A 19,362-nucleotide genomic window follows, 5' to 3' on the forward strand; every position below is an offset into this window, starting at 1 on the left:
ATTTGTCTTATACTGACAGACTTCACCAAGGTTTTCTACCCTTTGTGTCCACCACCTCACTCCCACTCACCCCCAGCTCACACCATTCCACTCCCACCCTGTAACAGCCACTGATGCTTGTCAATCCTCACCCTAGGAGATGTCTTGGCACAGAAGAGCAGAATGGTAGCTTTAAAGGATTCTGTCCCGACTTCCAGGACACTGGCCACCTAAAAACAGCAACTCCTGCGACAGCCTTTCCTTTGCCAGGTTCCTTTGCTATCTTATCCTCTTCTACCAACTTTTGAGAGCTAAAGTCTCTCAAGAGGCAATCATGGCTGTCTTCTCTCACCTTAGTTCCCACCTTCCCAACTGCTATCTAGCTAGACACAATGCATCAGGTACCCAAAAACATACAGTGCACAGAAAAAAGCCAGAAGGAATTACTAGGCAATAAAGCATTTTGCAGAGCCTTTATAATTAAAACAGTTTTTAAATGGCATAAACAAGCAGAATAACCAACAGAGCAAAAAAGAAAACTGAAAAGCAGACCCAAAGTATATGCAAATTTAGTAAGCAAAAGAGTAGCGTAACTCCAATCTGTGACGAGAGAAAATTTTAAGTAAGTAGTGTGGGGGTAATTTAACAGATATACTGAAAAAGATAAAATTCACTCCATTTCTATGCCTACATATCAGAAGAAATTCAAACAAGCCAGGAATTTAAATATAAAAAAATGGAACCATACAAATATCAAAAAATACAGGTAAACTGCTCCTTAAGCTGGAATAGAACAGTGAATAACTCTCTTAAGTATGATTCAAAATTCTAAAACAATAATAAAAATATCAGTAAATTTGATTATACAAAAATAAAAATAACTATGGGAATTAAAAATTCTTTGGGAACTATAAACAAAATAAAAAGAAATTACAAATTTTGGAAAGTATCTGCAATATACTATCATAGACAAAACATTAATCTCTCTAACAAAAAGACCTTTTAAAAATAAGGAACAGCAAATCTATAGAAAAAAGAATAGGTGGTCCATAGAAAAAGAAATATAATGGCCTTTAATCACAAGAAAAGGTACTCAGCTTTGCTCATAATGCTAGAAAAATATAATAAAAACTACCAAGGGATATTGCCTTTCATATATCAGTTTGTAAATCATACTTTGCTGGCCCTGAATCAAGGCGGGCAGTTCCTGACGCTGTTGGTTTCAAGCAGGAGCCTAAAGAGATGTCTTTCTATGGTCTGTTGGCCATTTCAGAACTTGGGCAGTGAAACAGTCAACTCATTACAGAGAAACAGCTTGAAGCAACACCACCACCACCACCACCCCACTACCCCACCCCATGAGCAGCAGTGAGCGTGGCAGGCTACAGCGGCCCAAGATAGGAGCTACCTGCGTTTACTGGGACCCGCGCCATGCTGGGACCTGGAGCTCCAGGAAACCAGGAAACCCCTCCCCGCTTGCCTGTTTTGTTTTGTGGAACTTCAATATATATGAAAGTATGGACAGCTATTTTGAAGAGAACGAGAGACTCTATGACAGCCATTAGTGACTTCCCTGTTGTCTGGTTTTGAAGACCTAAAATGCCTTCCTCATTCTTTTGGATCAGTTTTATACTATGCTGTTTTGTATGAATTCTCTGTATGCGAAGACATGGACAACTATTTGGAAGAAAACAAGAGACAATATGATAGATAATGAAGATCTCAGGTTGTCTAGCTTTGAAATTTATATCTCTTACATTGCTTTCTTATATCCTATTTAGTTCTGCTTTCTGATGTTTAATTTTACCCCCTTTAAAATAAAAATTAAAAAGAAATCATACTCGGCACATAAATCCAGGGAAATGGACACTGCATACAGATACCAGGGATGCAAAATGGTACAGGCTCCATAGAGAGAAAACTGGCAGCATTTAATAAAATTATAACTACATTTACCCCTTGGCTCAGAAGCTTGACTTCTAGCAATTGATTACAAAGACATAATTGCAATGACTCTGAATAAGCTTGGAAGCAGATTTCTTTCCAAAGTCTCTAAAAAGAAACAAAGCCTGGCTAATACCCCAGTTTCAGGCTATGAGGCCCTGAGCAGAAAACTCAGTTAACTAGTGCCTAGACTTTTGACCTACATAAACTGTGAGATAATAAATGAAGTGGTTTCTGAAGACACTATGCTTTTGGTAATTTATTTCAAGGCTTTAATCAGCAATACAATAGCCGAGCAGATAGCCCAGAGATGGAAATAAGTGGGCCACAAAGACCACAGACTATTTGTATGACTGTAACATGAGACAGGCATGGCTAAGGAGCTAGAACAGCTGAAGTTCTTCAATCCAGCTTTCTTTGCCTAATCATTTAATGGGGGTATAGGAGTAAAATACTAGGAAAAAGTGAAGGAGAGGAGTCCCTGGCTGGCTGTACTGCCAGTGAATTCAGAGAATATGATTACTGAGATTACAGATTTACCCTCCAGAATGCAAGTCTTTTGTTTCTTTTACTTTCTTCTCCCCACTCCCTTTACTGGGCACTCTCGCATTAAGCTGAATTGTCTTGAAAAGGGTGATGGGGTAGCCTGATATTTGGTATGAATTTTTCCTCTGTAAGTTTACCTTCTATATAAATCTATTTCTGCAGATAATTGAATCCAACTGTGATATTTGAATAGTATTTAAAAAGTACATTCTGTTTACTTACAAAATGCAGGAACCTTGGCCTCTTTTATACGATAAGCAAAATGAGAAGAGGATGCAAGATCTCTGCTTATTTCTCACCTGAAAGAAGAAACTCAATCCAACCCTAGCCCAATTCCTGTGTCCAACAAGGAGCAGACTTTTGTTCAGAAAGCACCATAGGTGGAACAGGCATAGCACCAAAACACAGAAAGCAAAACTGTCTCATCCCTGGGCTCAAGGCAAAAAGAATATGAGAACAACAGGAGCTTAAAAGTGACTGATACAAGGGAAGCACTTTTTTCTCTTATGGTTTTGTTGTTCCTGATGACTTTACTCAGGCATCTGATCAGCATGACTCCATTCTTTAGAAAGTGCATTCTATGAAGTTTTAAAATATATTATGAGATAAATCAAGTTCCAACATAAGAAAAAGCAAGTGCTGTTGAACAGGCACTGCCCACAGTACTTCAGAGCTTGGTTAACCCATTGCTCTTCCTGCAGTAACTCACTTCCTGTGCCTGAAAAAGGTGTTGACAATGTAATTCACTCAACACTGCTCCACAAATGTGTCCCATGGATCCATGAGATCCTCCATTAATTGGAGGATCTTCAAATTCACTTTCCATTCCTCACCCATCACACTGGATTTTTGAACTTGTGCTTTCAACTACATATTTACTATTCACTGTGAAAGGCACAATTTCTTTAGTTTGCCCTAAACTTACTGTCTTTGGGATCAAGTGATGCTTTCAGGTTCTACTGACCAGGATTTGTTCAACCAATCCACGCTCCCCACTGACTTCACCCTACAGATTTCAGTGCTTGCCACCTACAGACACTAAACCCACTCTCATTAAATAATTTTTCTTTTTTAGCCTTAATCTTCCATATCAAAGACTCCTGTTTCCCCCTACTGTCCTCATACCGACATACCACCCACAGTTGTCATGGCTATACCAGTTTCGAGACAGTGTTCTTCTCCTCAGGAAGTCAGTCTTGGTTCACCAGTTTAAACATGAAGGAGGGAGGTATGTTTTAGGAACCAGCCCTCACCTGCTGCAGGAACAGGAACACAGTAAATGAAGCTATTTATTTGCTCTTCCTGCTGGTGAGTGAACATACTGGAAGCTCTTCTGAACAACTCACTTTGATCATGACTTGTATTTCCATGGTGAGCAAAAGTAGAAAAGAAACAACAGGAGTTATTTCTCCCAGTTGGATGGAAAAACCACCTAGAAATCTCAAAAGAGAAAGGAAGACCCTAACACAAAATCCCATGCCACTTAAGGATAAAAAGGTAATACTGAAGAATCTACTCCTGTATTGATGAACAAATTTTTATTAAATAACAGGTTTGAGGCAAGCACTGTCCTAGGCCCAGAAGATTTTGATGTAAGCAAGACAGACAAAAGCATTGTCCTCTCAGAAATCATATTCTTGTGTGGAAATAAGTAATAAACAAGTAAAATAGGTAGTATTAGGGCTTACATTCTAAGGAGCAAAGCAATGCAGTAAATAAATGCTAGAAAAGATAAAAATGATTTTTAGAGTGTAGGAAAGGCATTGTGGAGGTCACTCTGAGATTTTGGGAAATAATTTTAGATTTAAAGGAAATTTACATTGACGGTACAGAATTCCTAGAATTTGGATGTATCCTTCACCCGGATTCAGTTCCCCTGATGCTGTCTTCTTACCTAACCCTTGTGCATTTGTCAAAACTAAGAAACCAACACTGGTACGACACTATTTACTAAACTCCAGACTCTTCCTGTTTTACCAGTTTTCCATCAATGTCCTCAGCTCCAATTCAGAATACCAGAATGCAATTAGACGTCATGTCTTATCTAGTTTACAGCTTCTCACATCTTCCTCATTGATCATAAGCCTGACAATCTGAAGAATACTCATAAGATATTTTGTAGAATACAAATTTAAACCTCAAGTTATGTCTGTCTGATGTTTTCCCATAATCAGACTGGGGCTATTGGTTTTGAGAAAGAATACTATAGCGGTAAAGTTCCCTTGTTCTCTCATCGTATCAGAATATTCATTACATCCAAGTCCCAACACTGGTCATGCTACCTTTTATCACTTATTCTCTTGATCCAGGTAGTATTAGCAAGTTTCTGCATTATAAAGTTACTATTTTCCCTTCATAAAATCTATTCTATAGAAATGAGTCACTAACTCCAACTTGTCCTCAAAAGATTCCAATTCCATCTCCTGGAGGAGGTAGTAGCTATATGTGCTATTGGAATTCTTCTATAAAAAAGACCTTTTTGGGGCTGGGGATTTAGCTCAGTGGCATAAGCACCTGCCTTGCAAGCAGGCAGTCGTGAGTTTGATTCCTGGTACCGATAAAAAGGAAAAAGACAAAAAAAAAAAAAAAAAAAAGACCTTTTCTCCTTTATTTATACAATCTTTTATTCATATGAGTTTGGACTCATATATACTTATTTTCTACTTTTAGTTATAATCCAATACTATTGTGGTTTGGATATGGCTTAAGAGTGTACTCCAAAAGTTTCTGTCTCCAGAGGCAATATTAACAGGCAGGGGGCCTTTTAAGAGGTGTCTAAGGAACCAGAGGAGGGATATGAAAGAAGGGGAGAAGGGTAGCAGGGAGACAGAAGTGAAAAAAGGAGGAAGAAAAGGAAGAGATGGAAGAGGCAGAGGAAGAAATAGAGTCTAGTGAGATTTAATTACATTTAGGATGCTGTCCTAAAAAGGAATTAATTTGATTTTGTTGGGACCCTGGAGAGTTCTTGCACGATGGTTGTTATAAAAGTTCCAGACTAGCCCCTTTCTGTTCCTTGCCTTCCTGTCTTGTCATGTGATACCTCTCTCTCCCACATGCTGTCATTGTGAAGTCATCTGATATGAGATCCTCACTAGAGTAGAGCTGATGCTAGAGCCCTTGCCCCTGGATCTCTAAAACTGTGAACTTGATAACTTCTTTTCTTTACATATTTCCCAGCTTCAAGCGCTTTGTTATTACAATAGAAAAATGGCTAATATAACTACCTCACTCATTTTGTTGCTTAAATTATTCCAGGTTTTGCCATTGGAAGAAGATCACTTCTGAGTGATCTAAGGGAAATGAGGTCATCACTTACAAAGTTATATAGAAGAACATGCTATGCCCCAAGGTATAACAGGAATCTCAGAATACATAAGGGATACCATGGTAATTAGAAGAGCAAAAATAGAATGGAGAATATTAGCAAATGAAATCAAAGGTAATAGCCACATCACAGGGCTATGCAGGTCATGGAAGGGACTAACTCTTCTTTACATAAGTAAGAAAATCAAAGAATTTTTTTTCAGTTCAAAAAGATATGGTAAAAGGATCGGTGGCTGCTGTGTTGAGAACTGATTTCAAGTGATAAAGGAGGGAGGCCAGTGAGGAACTACTACAATAATCCAAATGAGAGACAGATAATGGTAGCTATAGAAAGTGAAAAGAAATGGTCAAATTCTGCATATAACTTTTAAGACAAAGCTGTTAGGATTTTCTGTTAAGTGTTTTTGTGTTAAAGAAGGAGTAGAGTCAAGAATGGTCAATTTTTGACCTGAGTAATTGAAAGGACAAACTTACCATTAATTGAGGTAGGAAAAGTTACAGGAACTTAGTTGCAGACACATTAAATCTGAGATGCTCACCCACAGAAGTTGCCAAGTATACTGGTACATGGATGTGCAGTTCAGAAAAATCAAGATTGAAGATTTTTTTTTAAAAAATTGGAGTCACCAATATACAGATGCCATTAGACTACAGTATAGCTAGACAAGAGCACAAGTGCAAGGACTAAGCCTGGGGATACTCTGGCACTGGAGAAACCAAGACTTTTGCTTGCCCTTTGATTGAAGGCAAAATTAGCCAAGTTTTTCTCATCTACTCTGTACTTAGTAGTACTTCTCTAAATTCCATAACTCTCAGGACTTTGAATTTGCAGCTTTAATTCCTTAGTCTCTGCAATTCCCTACACCCTAGTCTGCTCCTATGCTGCTGTACACCTGACAGTCATCACTGGACAGACATTATTACAAGTTCTTCTTCCCACATGGAAAACAATTACCCATTTCATCTTATCAAATGCAAGTTTTTTTAAAGTCACAACTAATGCCCTATCTTCTCTGAAATTTAACTTAATACTTTGACTTTCTTTCTTTCTTTCTTCCTTTCTTTTTGTATCAGAGATTGAACTCATGACCTTGTGCTTGCCAGCCAGGCACTTATGCTGCTGAGCTAAATCCCTAGCCCCAATACTTTGACTTTCAATGAATGAGCTGAAGCAGCCCTAGTACTCCAAAGACTAACAACCCTGAGCCTCTGTTATACTTGCTGTCTATATAAAATATTGATCATTAATTGACTTGTGTGGCCAATGAAATTTACCTATAAATGCCACAGCTTCCTTTAAGAACAAAATAACAGCCTTTCCTGTTCCACTAACAATGCCCTTTTTACAAGTACCTTCCACATACCAAATGTCCCATAAATGCGTATATTGTTTCCTAACAACTTATTTATTCAACCAGTCAGTCAGTAAACACTTTGAGGTAAGGACTCGTTTTTTATTTCTCCTCCACGTGGTCAGAGAAAGAGCCTCTATCTGATTGGTATAAGATTGGACACACGGGCTGGGGATTTAGCCCAGTGGCATAAGTGCCTGCCTTACAAGGGTGAAGTTATGAGTTTGATCCCTGGGGGAAAAAAAAAAGATTGGACACACAAGCAAACAATCACTGCTTACTATCAAAGAATTAATGACAATGTCCTCATCCCAAGAAACCTTACAGTTGTGACACAAAATAACAAAAATACATGTTCTGCACTGGCTTCTCTATCTTGTTTGAATCCAGCTATTTCCTGGTCAATGGAGAAGCACTAAAGGACCACATACAGAAGAGATCCCAGGGCATATGATGTGTGCTGTAAAGCAGGGGTGAGAGACATGCAAAATTATGGTGAAACTGAACCAGCCAAAAAAAAAAAAAAAAATTGCCCTACTGAGATGCTGGACAACAGAATGAGAAATGCTCGTCAGAGGATACATATAAATAAATAGAAGGATTTTTATTTAATAATTATTTACAACAGTGAAAAACTGGAAGCCACTTAGTATCCAACAATAATCAATTCAATACAATTTGGTATGTTCATACAGCACCCAGAAAATGTTCACTGTAATGCCTAATAATGTGTCAATGGCTCTGACTTTCAAAACTCCATGTAAAGGAAAAATATCTTCCTCAAAATAGCAAATATAGTATGACAATACTTTTTGTAAAAACAACTGAAAAACACAGCCATAATGGTTACTTTATAGCCGAATAGCAGGATTTGGGCAATTTTGTTATTTTTGTTGTTTCCTTTTCTTTATTTTGCATGTTTTCTACTTTGAAAACCATCAGCAGGCCAAAAATAATCCATTTAAAAAACAAACATGTAAGAGCCAAGTTTTCAACTATCTAGGCATCTGACTGCCAGCAGGCTCCTATTTCTACTGTAAAATTCAAGAATCTTAAAATGTAACACTCCCTGTCAACTTCCCCTACCCTACACAACACCCAAGACAGAGAAAACCAATAAAACTTCGGGACAAGAATTTCTTGAGGGAAAGGCCTAGTAGTGTTGATCTTTGGTCTCCAACCTTGGGATTTCCAACACCAATAGGCATATATTTAAGTGTTAAGAAAATACTAAAGGCACAAGGAAGAAACTGCGATGAAAAAGCACAGCTACCACTAATGCAATGACATCACCCCGCCTGAAGCCTTCTCCACCCTACTCTAGCACTAGATGTTTTCACGCCTATGTCTGGGCATCTCACAGGCCCATCAGGAGTTCTCAGAATAGATAAATGATGAGTTTTTGCACCACAGCTTTCATCTTTTGCCTTCTTTCTGTTTTCTCACTTCTTAAAAGGTAATTTTGCCTTTCAGCTAGTACAATGCGCAGCACTGAACCACTGTGCCCATCAGTCTGCAGAGAATCACTGAGAGAATGAATTTGAATAATAAAAGCCAGAACAAGGTTAATACCTTGGAGAAAAGCTTGGTATCGTACCTTCCATTAGAACCTCATTTCACTGGCTAATGCAGTCATTGCAGGCATTAGCCTAATTTTTGTCAGGAGAGTCCACAACACAATAGTACTAAACGTGGACACAGAGGACCCTACTCGACTCAAAGACAGAGTGGGGAGAATAAAATCAGCAGCACTGCACTTCTGGTGTAGAGGAAAGCAAATCCTCACTTCCCTGCCCTCATCATCAGCCACGTTTAGAATGAAAAACATAACAACGTGTGAAGATAGCACAAGCATGAAGTGCAAGGGATGCCAGAAGAAGAAAAGGCTCCAAGGAGCACTTAGAGACTGAGAAAGTTAATTTCAACTGACCTTCAATAAATGTGCTCCAACAACAGATCCTGTCATTCCCAAGCCCTATATGCTGCAGCCTGGGAAGGCTCCAGAACCTGCTAACAGGTCAGTTAGCTGACATCAGAAATAGGAGAAATAGGAGCTGACATCAGAAACAGATTCTCTGCAGACTCACTACACACAAGCATTTCCTACAAAAGCTTCTCAGTAGCTGGGCTGGTCCAGTTCAGATTTATCCGAAGTCTTTCCCATTACACTAGAAGTAATGCAGCTCAGGCCAGTGGGGCTCTGAGAAGTGGGAGGTAGCAACAATGTCCCTAGTTTGAAGATATGGATAACTGCATGTATGTTTAAGTGTATAGGATTGACAACCATGTTACTAAGTTTTTGTTGGACAGTTGAACAGAACTCTTTGCAGACTCGCTGTTTGAACTCACACTTTACATGTTCTATTTTTTGTACCTTGAACAACTATTTGCAAAACAACAATATGTAAACATCAACTAGTGATTTCTTACTGTTTATTTTTTTCTCTGAACATATGTATTATTTCTACCTATTTTCTGTTTTGTTTAGTCTTTCTTTAAATAAAATTAAAAAAAAAAAAAAAAAAAAAAAAAACAATGTCCCTAGTAAGAGATTCTGCAGGGCCTCCTGGCTCCCTCTCCTCCTTGTTTCGCCGTATCAGCGGTGGCCCAATCATGTCTCCCTAGCTAGTCAGGCTCAGAAAGTCACTCTTTTCTCTTGCTCTAACCGGTTGATGGACCAGTATCTTGTCTTCTCTGCTCTTCCAAGTTTCTCCTTGCCTCTCATACTTCAAAGATTCACTCTGCCCTCTACTCTCCTAGCTGGCATTCTTTTGACTTAGATAGGGTTGGGTGAGAAGAAATCGAAGTATAACCAAGTTTTTATAGCCAAAGATTTTTTAGACCTTACTATTCCTTTTCTTTTCCCCTTCCTTAGCAGAAGATAAAGGAGAGCACAATGTCACCAGTAACTCACTTTCAACACTACTGCTGGTAGTCAACATTAGTGACCTTGACATGTCACCTCTGTAATGACAGGATCAAGAACAATTATATATCCAGGCCTTATAAATGAATCTATTCAACTTTTTATTTGAACAGATGCTCCATGAGGCTGTGGTACTTAAAGCCAAGACATTCTGTTATATCCTCACTGTAGCACAGTAATAGGCACATGACAAGTACTCAAACACCAGAACTTTTCCCATGAGTCTGCTCACTAACTCTCTAGGATATTCAAGACTATCCGATTACTAGAAGCCAACCCTTGAGGAGAAGAAAATGTTGGGGATAGGGTGACACCCTGAACTCCACCCAAGTGGCATACGCAATGAGGGAGCAATGCAAGGATAGGAAGACAGGACATGTTCTTCATACACACAGTCTGCCTGCCAAAATTTACTGGATGGCAGGAATCCTAGATCTGTGGGTGAGAATTGAGTAATGTTATAAATCTCCTTTTTCTAAGCAGCATGTGAAAAACTCCTCCATCTCAGGAAGGGAAGGTAGGGAAGAGAGCTCATCATGCAAGAAAAGTGATGGCCTGCAATTGGAAGCACAGATTTCATTCTCCGGCTGGCACAGCCTTCTCAAATGATAAAGATCAATTCTGTGAGAAGCTGCACAGACTGGGGAGGGGGGCTCGACTATGGCTTTGGATAGCAAAAATACCCCTGCCACATAACTGCATCATCATAGTGTTGATAATTCCTCCAAGAGAAGCAAATCTTCCCATAACCATAAATCAATCCCTCACTGCAATTTTAGAAACCTATCCCCCGCCCCGAAAATCTGCTATTCCCAGAAATCCTAATGCTTACCACTCAATGCATAATTAGGGGAGATTCTGAATGGTGCCCTGAGGCAGGCCATACAGGAACAGGGTATACAGGAGTTACACACACTTAGGAAGCTCATTTAGGGAATGGGCTGTGCATAATGCATGCAGGCCCTGAAGTACCGACACTCCCTCCCAGGGGCCTGCTCTGAGGCAGGCTGCAAGCTGCAACACTGGCAGATGGCTGCCCCGGGGGCAATCATGCATGCTCCAATGGCCACCTCCTCCTATCCACTCTTGGGCACCAGCAGACATTACCCCCAAAGAATAGTGCTTTTCCCTGGGGAAAGTAAACATTTCCATCAGAAGGCAGAAGCTGGCACGAGGCAATTTCTCTTTGTGCAAAGAAAAGGGGCTGCAAACATAAAGTTGCTCATTCAAAAGAAACAGATGATCTGTGGAAACCAAGCAGCGCCAAACTGTCTGTAAAGGGGTTTGCACATCCATCAGCACAAGTGGCTGGGGGGAGCAGGGCAAGAACAAGGAAGGTCCACTGAGGACTCAGGAATCTGGCCTCAGAAGCCAGTCTTCTTTTCACTGGGGCTTAAATAAAGGTGCAAAAGGTTTGGTTTTTGGCATATTCTTTCTCCTCTCTCCAGGCACTTCCAACTCTCCCAAGCCATACTCAAGGTCTCTACTTCAAGCTTCTGTATTCACAAGTTTCTAGGGATGGTTCACTGTTCAGTCTTTAGCCAGATACTTCTCCCTACCATCCCCCACTTTTTTGTCATGTGTAACTAAAAGAGAAATGACAGTTCAGCCTTATGCCTAAAATAACCAATAAAGAAATATGGTTTATGAACTCCCCATAATACAATACATAATTCAGAGCTCGGCTATTTGTCATAGTATTGAGTAACCCATATGCGTCCCCAGGGTCTGACAATAAAATTTGTAAATCAATAGCAAAAAGCAGTATACCTTAGCCACTGAGTTAAAATACAAAGAACATTTTTTGGCAGTGATTTTTTTTTTAAACTTAGAGAATGTGGGCTTCTAAGGATAAATACTTGTAAGAGAGTTATGTGCTAGAATAGAAGACGTTATACTTTCCAGACCCCCCTCCCACATCTGACTTCAATGCAAAAATAAAAACTCCAAGATTCACATTCTCCCAATGATAAATAAGGGCTTTCTTCTACAAAACCTGCTATTAGGATGACAGGGATGGCCACATCAGTCATAAAAAAAAAGCACATGTACCTTTTGCATTCAAGAAAAGCAAGCAAAACACCTGCTTTGTGCAAGAGCATGCCACTTAAAACAGGAAAGAAAAGAAAAAAAAAACAGGAAAGAAAATAATAAACTTATTGCAATACTGGGTATGAACTTATTTTCCTTTCTTCTGGATGATCAAACAGTCAGTGTAGGGGTAGGCATTGCAATTCAAAAATAAATTGCCATAGTGATTGGTGCTTAGATTAAGGGATAAAACAGGCAGAACTGCAATTATCTTCCAAAGAACACAGACAAGTTCCCTCATTCTAAGAGTTCTAAGGCCATCAGTTGCTGCGTGGCACTGCAACAGGACAGACCTGGGGAGTGGGCCTGCACTGCTATCTGACCAATTACTGGCTTAGAGAAAAACTCTCTTCAAGATGCAGCAGGTACGCAGGGGCTAAAGAAGCAGGCATTGGAATCCCTTGGTAAAAGCCTCCACTCAGCCATGAAGGGCAAGACCAGGTCAGGTGTTACCTGCTATGCCGGGGGATGATGGTATCTGGTCAGTTATTTCTTTACCTAATAGATCATCTGCATATCCATTCCTTTTAACTTTTTATTCTGAAATAATTTTAGACTTACAGAAAATTTGCAAAAAAAACAATAATTACAAACTTCTCATATATCCCTCACCTAGATTCCCTCATAGCACCATCTTACGTAAGTATAAAATGATTATCAAAACTAAGAAATTAGTATTATAAAACAGTAGCGACTAAAGTATATATTTCATTTGTATTTTAACAATTTTTCTCTCTTCCAGAATCTAATCTAAAGTACCACATTGTATTTAGCTATCATGTCTCCTCCAACCAGTAACAGTCCTCAGTCTTCATCTTTCTTGATCTGGACACACTAGAAAAATACTGGTCAGTTATTCTGAATACATAACCTCAATTCTAGCTTTTGTGATGTCCACTCATTTTTAATACAACAGAAAGAAAAATAGCTAACATTTATTGAGATATAACTATGCGTGTAACTATGATAAACACTTTATGTTCACCTTATTTCTAGTCAAAATAACCCTCTGAAGTAGGTTTATTTCAATCCTTATTTTATAGATAAACATTATTTCATTAAACTTTGGTAGAAATAAATAACTTGCCTAAGGCTGCCTCGCTGTTAAAGACACATCCAACATGTGGACCCAGGTAAACCAATTCTCCACACCATACTGTCCGCTACATTGAAGGCACCATAACATAAACCAAATGCCAAAATATAACCTGGATTTTGTACTCTGGCTATTTCCTATCTAAAAGACTTAATATATTGAAGAAAAAGCCTTCTCTGTCTTTTTTCTAAAGGACACAAATTTCTTTCTTTTAATTTCTCAGTTTACCCATTTAGATATCTTTCTCTTGACAAAAAGTACATTCTTGCACAAAAGACAAAGAAGAAGCCACTGTTCTCCTGAGGCCACGTTCTATAATAGTACTAAGCAGAGGTATGAAAATGTGCTCAACTTCAGGGAACTCTTCCAAGGCCTCTTATAAGTATATGGACACATACACAAGTCACAGAATAGAAACAGGAAAACACATTCACTAGAACTGCTTCTTTTCCAGTGCACGTCCAGAAATGTCTGATGATGGACAATACGAACTTGTATCTCCTCTTTAGCGCAAGACTCTGAGAAAGCTAAGGCACAAACTATTCATACAGCACGTGGGCCTGGCTATGGAAGAAAGACTGGGGAGAACTCCAGCAGCACTCCAGGACTTGTTTTAAATGCTGAGACTTTAGATCACTCAGTTCCATACACTTGGTTTTCCCAAATCCCCTCTCTGGCAATGCTGACATATTTTTCTTCTCATTCTGACTGATCAGCAAAACACCTAGCTAGAAGGACTACTTGGAAGTCACTTATTTGATGCTAGCAGAATTGGAAAAATATTCCTCCAGCCATACATACCGCCATCTCTCTGTCCCTGCCATCTGCCACTCAGCTACAGGTAGAGGACATTACAGCAAGGGAAGAAAGGAGCCATAGAAGGCAGACTATGAAGGAGGGGAAAAGAAAACAGAAAGCCAGAGAGAGAAGAAAAAAGAATACAGTATTTTGTTCAAACTGCCACCATTAAACCAAGACTCTCTGATATTCACAGGGTCAAATTAAGTTAACAAATAGATGAAAAGTCAGGGACAGATAAAGCTGACAAATAGGTGAAATATTTTGAGCCTTTCTTTAACTTGTCTTCCTCTTACTTCTCTTTACACCCTCCTCCCTACCAAGTACTAGCATGAAGGATACCAAAGGGCATTCCTCAACCCTAGTACTCTAGAGATTCTTGTAAGTCAGATACCGAGTCGAGCTGCCCCTGTAACTGCCAGCTTCATAAAGAACGAGCTCTTCTCTTTTGAGATCTACCATACTAACTGCAAGGTATCCCCCAGCTAGCTTTTGTGATAAAACACTGGGAGTTACAATGCTAATGGTCTTTAGAGAACCATTCTTCTAGCCTCTCCATTTGCAACCTAACCTAGTGCAATCAAAGCTGGCTAATTGCCTTCAAGTCACATGACACAGAGAGCCACTTAACCACTGTGTTTAGGGACTTGCACACCTATCTTGATGATCTTGCCTAGGAAACTAACATGGAGTATCTTGAATAACTACATCTGCTTGAATAATTTCCTCCTCTTCATGTCAGCAGCCTCCAAACTTCACATTATTTTCTTCCCACAGACTTCAAAGAATATAACTCTCAGATTATCACCTGCAGTTTCTATCTTCAAAAGAAGGAAAGGATATCCTAGAAAAAGCAATGTAACTGAAGCTCCTTCACTGATGGATCATGGCCTCAAAAAGAGACCAGGATAAAACGTACCTATTCCCATAAGGAATCTCTTGAACACTTTCCTAAATAATATATACAAAGTACTTAACACAAGAGAATTTTTTTAAATGTTAGTTTTCTTTTCTTTCCCACTCAATTGCTAGACCAGATTCCTTGGTCTTACTCCCTTTCACTCTTGCTTAGGCCATGAGATACTAGCCAACCTTTCCTCCTCTGTCTGAAAGTCTAACCTAGCAAAACCAATAAATGACAGAAAAACATTAACAAAGTGATGTTTATTCAACATTTAGATGGCTGCAGGGGCAGAGTGTAAGGGTAGCTTTTTTTCTTTCTTTTCCCCCTCTAGGCAAAAAGAACTTTACAAATCCACCATATTATATTCCATAAAAACTCACCTCTGCCCAAATAAACTAATTATGCCCATAGGTAATCAAATCTGAAAAATTTTTAATCCAAAGAATTGGTTCTTTTCTTCCAAATAACTGCATTATATATGCAAACCATAAACAGAGTGTTCTGGGAACTTAAAAAATTTTAAATAAAATTCAATTTTTGTTTGCCCAAATCAACATATTATGGGAAATAAAGCAAGATCAACAACCTATGAGTTTATGAACCATAACAAAGCAAAACACCAACATGAACAGAAATATAATCAGCCCAACTAGAGCATAAGCAACAAAAGGCTTACAGAGCCCCTGGACACAAGGCCCTGCTTCATTCAAGCTCTTTTCAAGTCTACCACCCCTTACACTGGCCTTGGGCATTTTCAGAGGCCTCTCTGAGAACCCAGAATGCTCCCTGTCTTCAGAAAAGAGAAAGCTGCAGAAAGTTAGTGCTTCCATATGGTTTTCCAGGGTACCAGGAACCCATTCTTCTTACTCATATAGTCGAATAGGCCAGAGAAACAAATACCTCCTCACCAACCCCATAGACAGTCCAACAGTCCCTACACTCATCTTCCCATCATTTCCTGGACTTTGGATATCCCATTTGCCTACCTGGACACTGTCCAGGGCGCAGACTGCATAAGAAAGTTACCAAACCCCCAGGACCTGGCCAACCACAAAATCAGGTTGTCAGATGTCAACTAGGCCCCTCCTGATGCTCAGTAATGCTGAGTTCTGACATCACAGCTGTCCAGGCACCTTCCACAATGTTTCTTTTTGACTTTCCATTTCTTCATTGTTGGGTTTGTTTGCTTGCTTGTTTTTGAGACAAGATCTCACTATGTAGTTCAGGCTGGTCCTGAACTCACCATGTAACCTAGGTTGGCCTTGAACTCATAGCACCCCTCCTGCCTCAGCCTCTTAAGTGCTGGGATTACAGTTGTGTACCACCATATACAGTGATCTTCCATATCTCAATTACCCAACTAAGTCTTTTTCAAGGGCAGAAGCCCATCCTTAGTTTGATGCAGAAACTGAAGACATGCCATGGACGCTTCTCCAATTTCCCTCTATATCTTTCCTATCTCTCCATATTCCTTTTCAGACTGTTGCTAATTTCTAAAGTGCAGCCCACTCATGAGGCCAAGACCTTTCCATCTGTCACCAAAATAACTTTGCCCCATCAACCATCTCCTCCTCTCTGAGATTTAAAATCTCATTGCCAAAACTAATTCCTTTCCCTTCCACCTTCCAACACACACACACACACACACAAAAGCTCTCTCCAAGCAGCATCAGTGACTGTCTTTAGGAAGCCTTTCCCCCAGCCCCATTTCTGTCTGGGGGAGGGAAAATCTTTCCACATCACTAGCCCATGCATGCACACAGCCTCTGTCATGCACACCACGGTCTCCTCAACATCAAGCACTTTACTGAGGCGTATCTCTGAAACCCCCTTTCTAGCTCTCTTCTTCCATTTACTCTCAAACGCAGGTTTACATCCCAAGAATCACTTCCTCATCTTGCACAGCTGCTGTCTGGACTCATTTAGTACAGACTCATAGGTTACACTTATTTTCACAGCTTTCAATCTATTAGCTTGCCAGTTCTCCCCATCTCCTCTCTCCCACCCATCACCAACATCTCATTACTTCCTAACACATACTGGCCCTTCCAGCAAGTAGGTATACTCTCGCTTTTCACTGTGTTATTCATGTCATTCCCTCTACTTTTGCTCCTTATCATTTCTTCTTCTCTACCTCTTCAAATATTCTCTTTTTAAGTTACAAACTAAAGTTACTGTCTTCAGTACTCTGACAAAACTAAGAATGCAATAGGTCTGGCAAAGGGCCTCTCATACAGCCTCCAGCCAGGCCTTGAGAGTTATTACAGGTCCTGGTAGGTCCTAACCTTGAAGACAGCCTGACCTCTCTTAGCCAGCAGAGTGAGGCCTTTATTAGAGAAAGGAAAAGGCAGAGCTACACAGGTTCTATGAACATGAGCCAGATTCTTGGAATTAAGTCTGAGACTTGTGTTGGCAGCTGGCTTGCCATCATCCCTACTCAGTCTAAGGTTTTCACCTCAGCCATTTTGGGAGCTGACCTTTGAAAGCTGAGGCCATGCCACTCTGTTAAGTGCTCTTAATTAAACCTTGGAGAGAACAGGTGGATACTAGCAGAGAAAGGGGAGGATAAGGTCCATGGGGTGAGTATTAAGCATACAAATACTTGTTAGAAAGAGGATGGCCAACAGCTGCTCTCCATCACCACCAAATCCACAGATTGCAAACTGGACGCTGGCCCATTTCATCCAGGTAATGAAGGCCAAAACCCAGGCAGGATGCTCTGGTGCCAGCGCTGAGCTGAGCCAGCTGGCTGCAAAGTGGCCTCAGCTTTGACAGTAGCTGCCAGGAGGTCACAGGCCTTACTTCCCAGGCCCCCACCTGCTCCCCAGGAGCCTGTGGGATTTGGCTGCTGAGCACAGCATCATGCATCCTAGGAGACTAATAAAAAAGCCTCACTAGACGAGAAATGTGATCTGATATGAAGAGATCTAAGCCGTTTTCATGGAAGCCGCTGCAGCCTCCATGTACTTCAGCTCGCCATCCTTTTTTCTCCCAGTACAGAGTGCTACAATTTGCCACTCTCAACAAACCTGGCATCCCATCCTCTTTCAACAAACTTGTATTACCAAGGATCAAAAGAAAAGGTCTGAGTGAGAATGCTCAACAAAGGCTGAGGAGCTGACAGTAACAGAAAGGCCAGAAGACACATGCTCTGATTGAAAAATACAATAAATGCTTAATTGTTTTTACATTTATTACTGTGAAAAACACATTGCTATTAATTCCCCTCATACTACTCCCTCTGGCTTTATCTTATCCCATCTTCCTGCCGCTTTCTGAAACAGTTCTGAAAGTCTTTTATGAATGTCTTTAGTTGCACCAATGTCCTGACTCAATTCAAAACAGTTATCTCTCATCATCATTTTGACTGTGGGGAAGAATCAGAAGTTGCACACTTTCTCTGGTGAATAAGGTAATTAGGATATACTTTAATGTTTTCACAAGATGCCTTTCCATTTAATGGAACTCAGCAGCAGCATTTACTGTATTTTTTTAAACCACGCTGTGTAAAGACACTCTTAAGGAGGAGGACTACTTCAAAAAGTAGCAAAAACATTTAGGCATGATAGCACACATCTTTAATCCAGCACTCAGGCGGCTGAGGCAGGAGGATCACTTCAAATGCAAGCCTAGCCTATGCTACAAAGTGAGTTCAAGGTCATCCTGAACTACATAGCAAGACCCTGTCTCAAGAAACAAACAAAAAAAAAGAAAAGAAAAGAGCCGGTTGTGGTGGCTCACGCCTGTAATCCCAGCACTCGGGAGGCTGAGGCAGGAGGATCGTTGAGAGTTCAAGACCAGCCTGTGCTACAAAGTGAGCTCAAGGTCAGCCTGAACTGCATAGCAAGACCTGTTTCAAAAAAGACAAAAAAAAGAAAAGAAAAGAAAGTGGCAAGAACAATGGAATAAGTGTATTCTAAATAAAGGGGAGCATTTTGAGAGGATTAGTGGCAACGTATCTTTTAAAATAATATTTTTTTAGTTTAAATATTTACCATATACAGTTGTGCCTCAGTTTATGAACTTACTTAGTTTTACAATTTAGGGGAAGATGCTTGTGTTTGTACGGAAAAGATGGCCTTGCTCATGTTTGTCATATTATGTTGAGTTTGGGAACGGAGGCAAAATTCTGCAAAGCACTTTTGTTTGTGAACTGAATTGTTTACAAATAGAACAGTTTGTGAATTGAGGTTACTGTATTTTGATTGCACCATGTATAGGTAGAAGAACAAATACAGTTCTTAAGAAATCTCTAGAAGGGCCAGGGATTTAGCTCAGTGACAAGTGCAAGGTCATGAGTTTGATCCCCGGTTCAAAAAAAAAAAAGATTTCTTTTTTTTTTTTTTTTGTCTTTTTCATTTTTTATCGGTACCAGGGATTGAACTCACGACTGCCTGCTTGG

At 39.9% G+C, this 19,362-nt stretch overlaps 1 protein-coding gene and 1 non-coding gene across 9 annotated transcripts in view; one reads left to right on the plus strand and one right to left on the minus strand.

Annotated features, from left to right (window-relative positions):
- Positions 1–19,362, minus strand: part of Sil1 (SIL1 nucleotide exchange factor) — a 314,976-nt gene that overhangs the window by 170,282 nt on the left and 125,332 nt on the right. The gene's annotated exons all lie outside the window — the stretch shown is intronic.
- Positions 1,160–1,295, plus strand: LOC111753735 (small nucleolar RNA SNORA2/SNORA34 family). The gene has a single exon (XR_002788530.1). It is a non-coding gene; the product is annotated as a small nucleolar RNA SNORA2/SNORA34 family (small nucleolar RNA).

The sequence above is a fragment of the Cavia porcellus genome, unplaced genomic scaffold, assembly GCF_034190915.1.
Source record: "Cavia porcellus strain 051 isolate PalLab524CR breed Dunkin Hartley unplaced genomic scaffold, mCavPor4.1 scaffold_21, whole genome shotgun sequence".
NCBI lineage: Eukaryota > Metazoa > Chordata > Mammalia > Rodentia > Caviidae > Cavia > Cavia porcellus.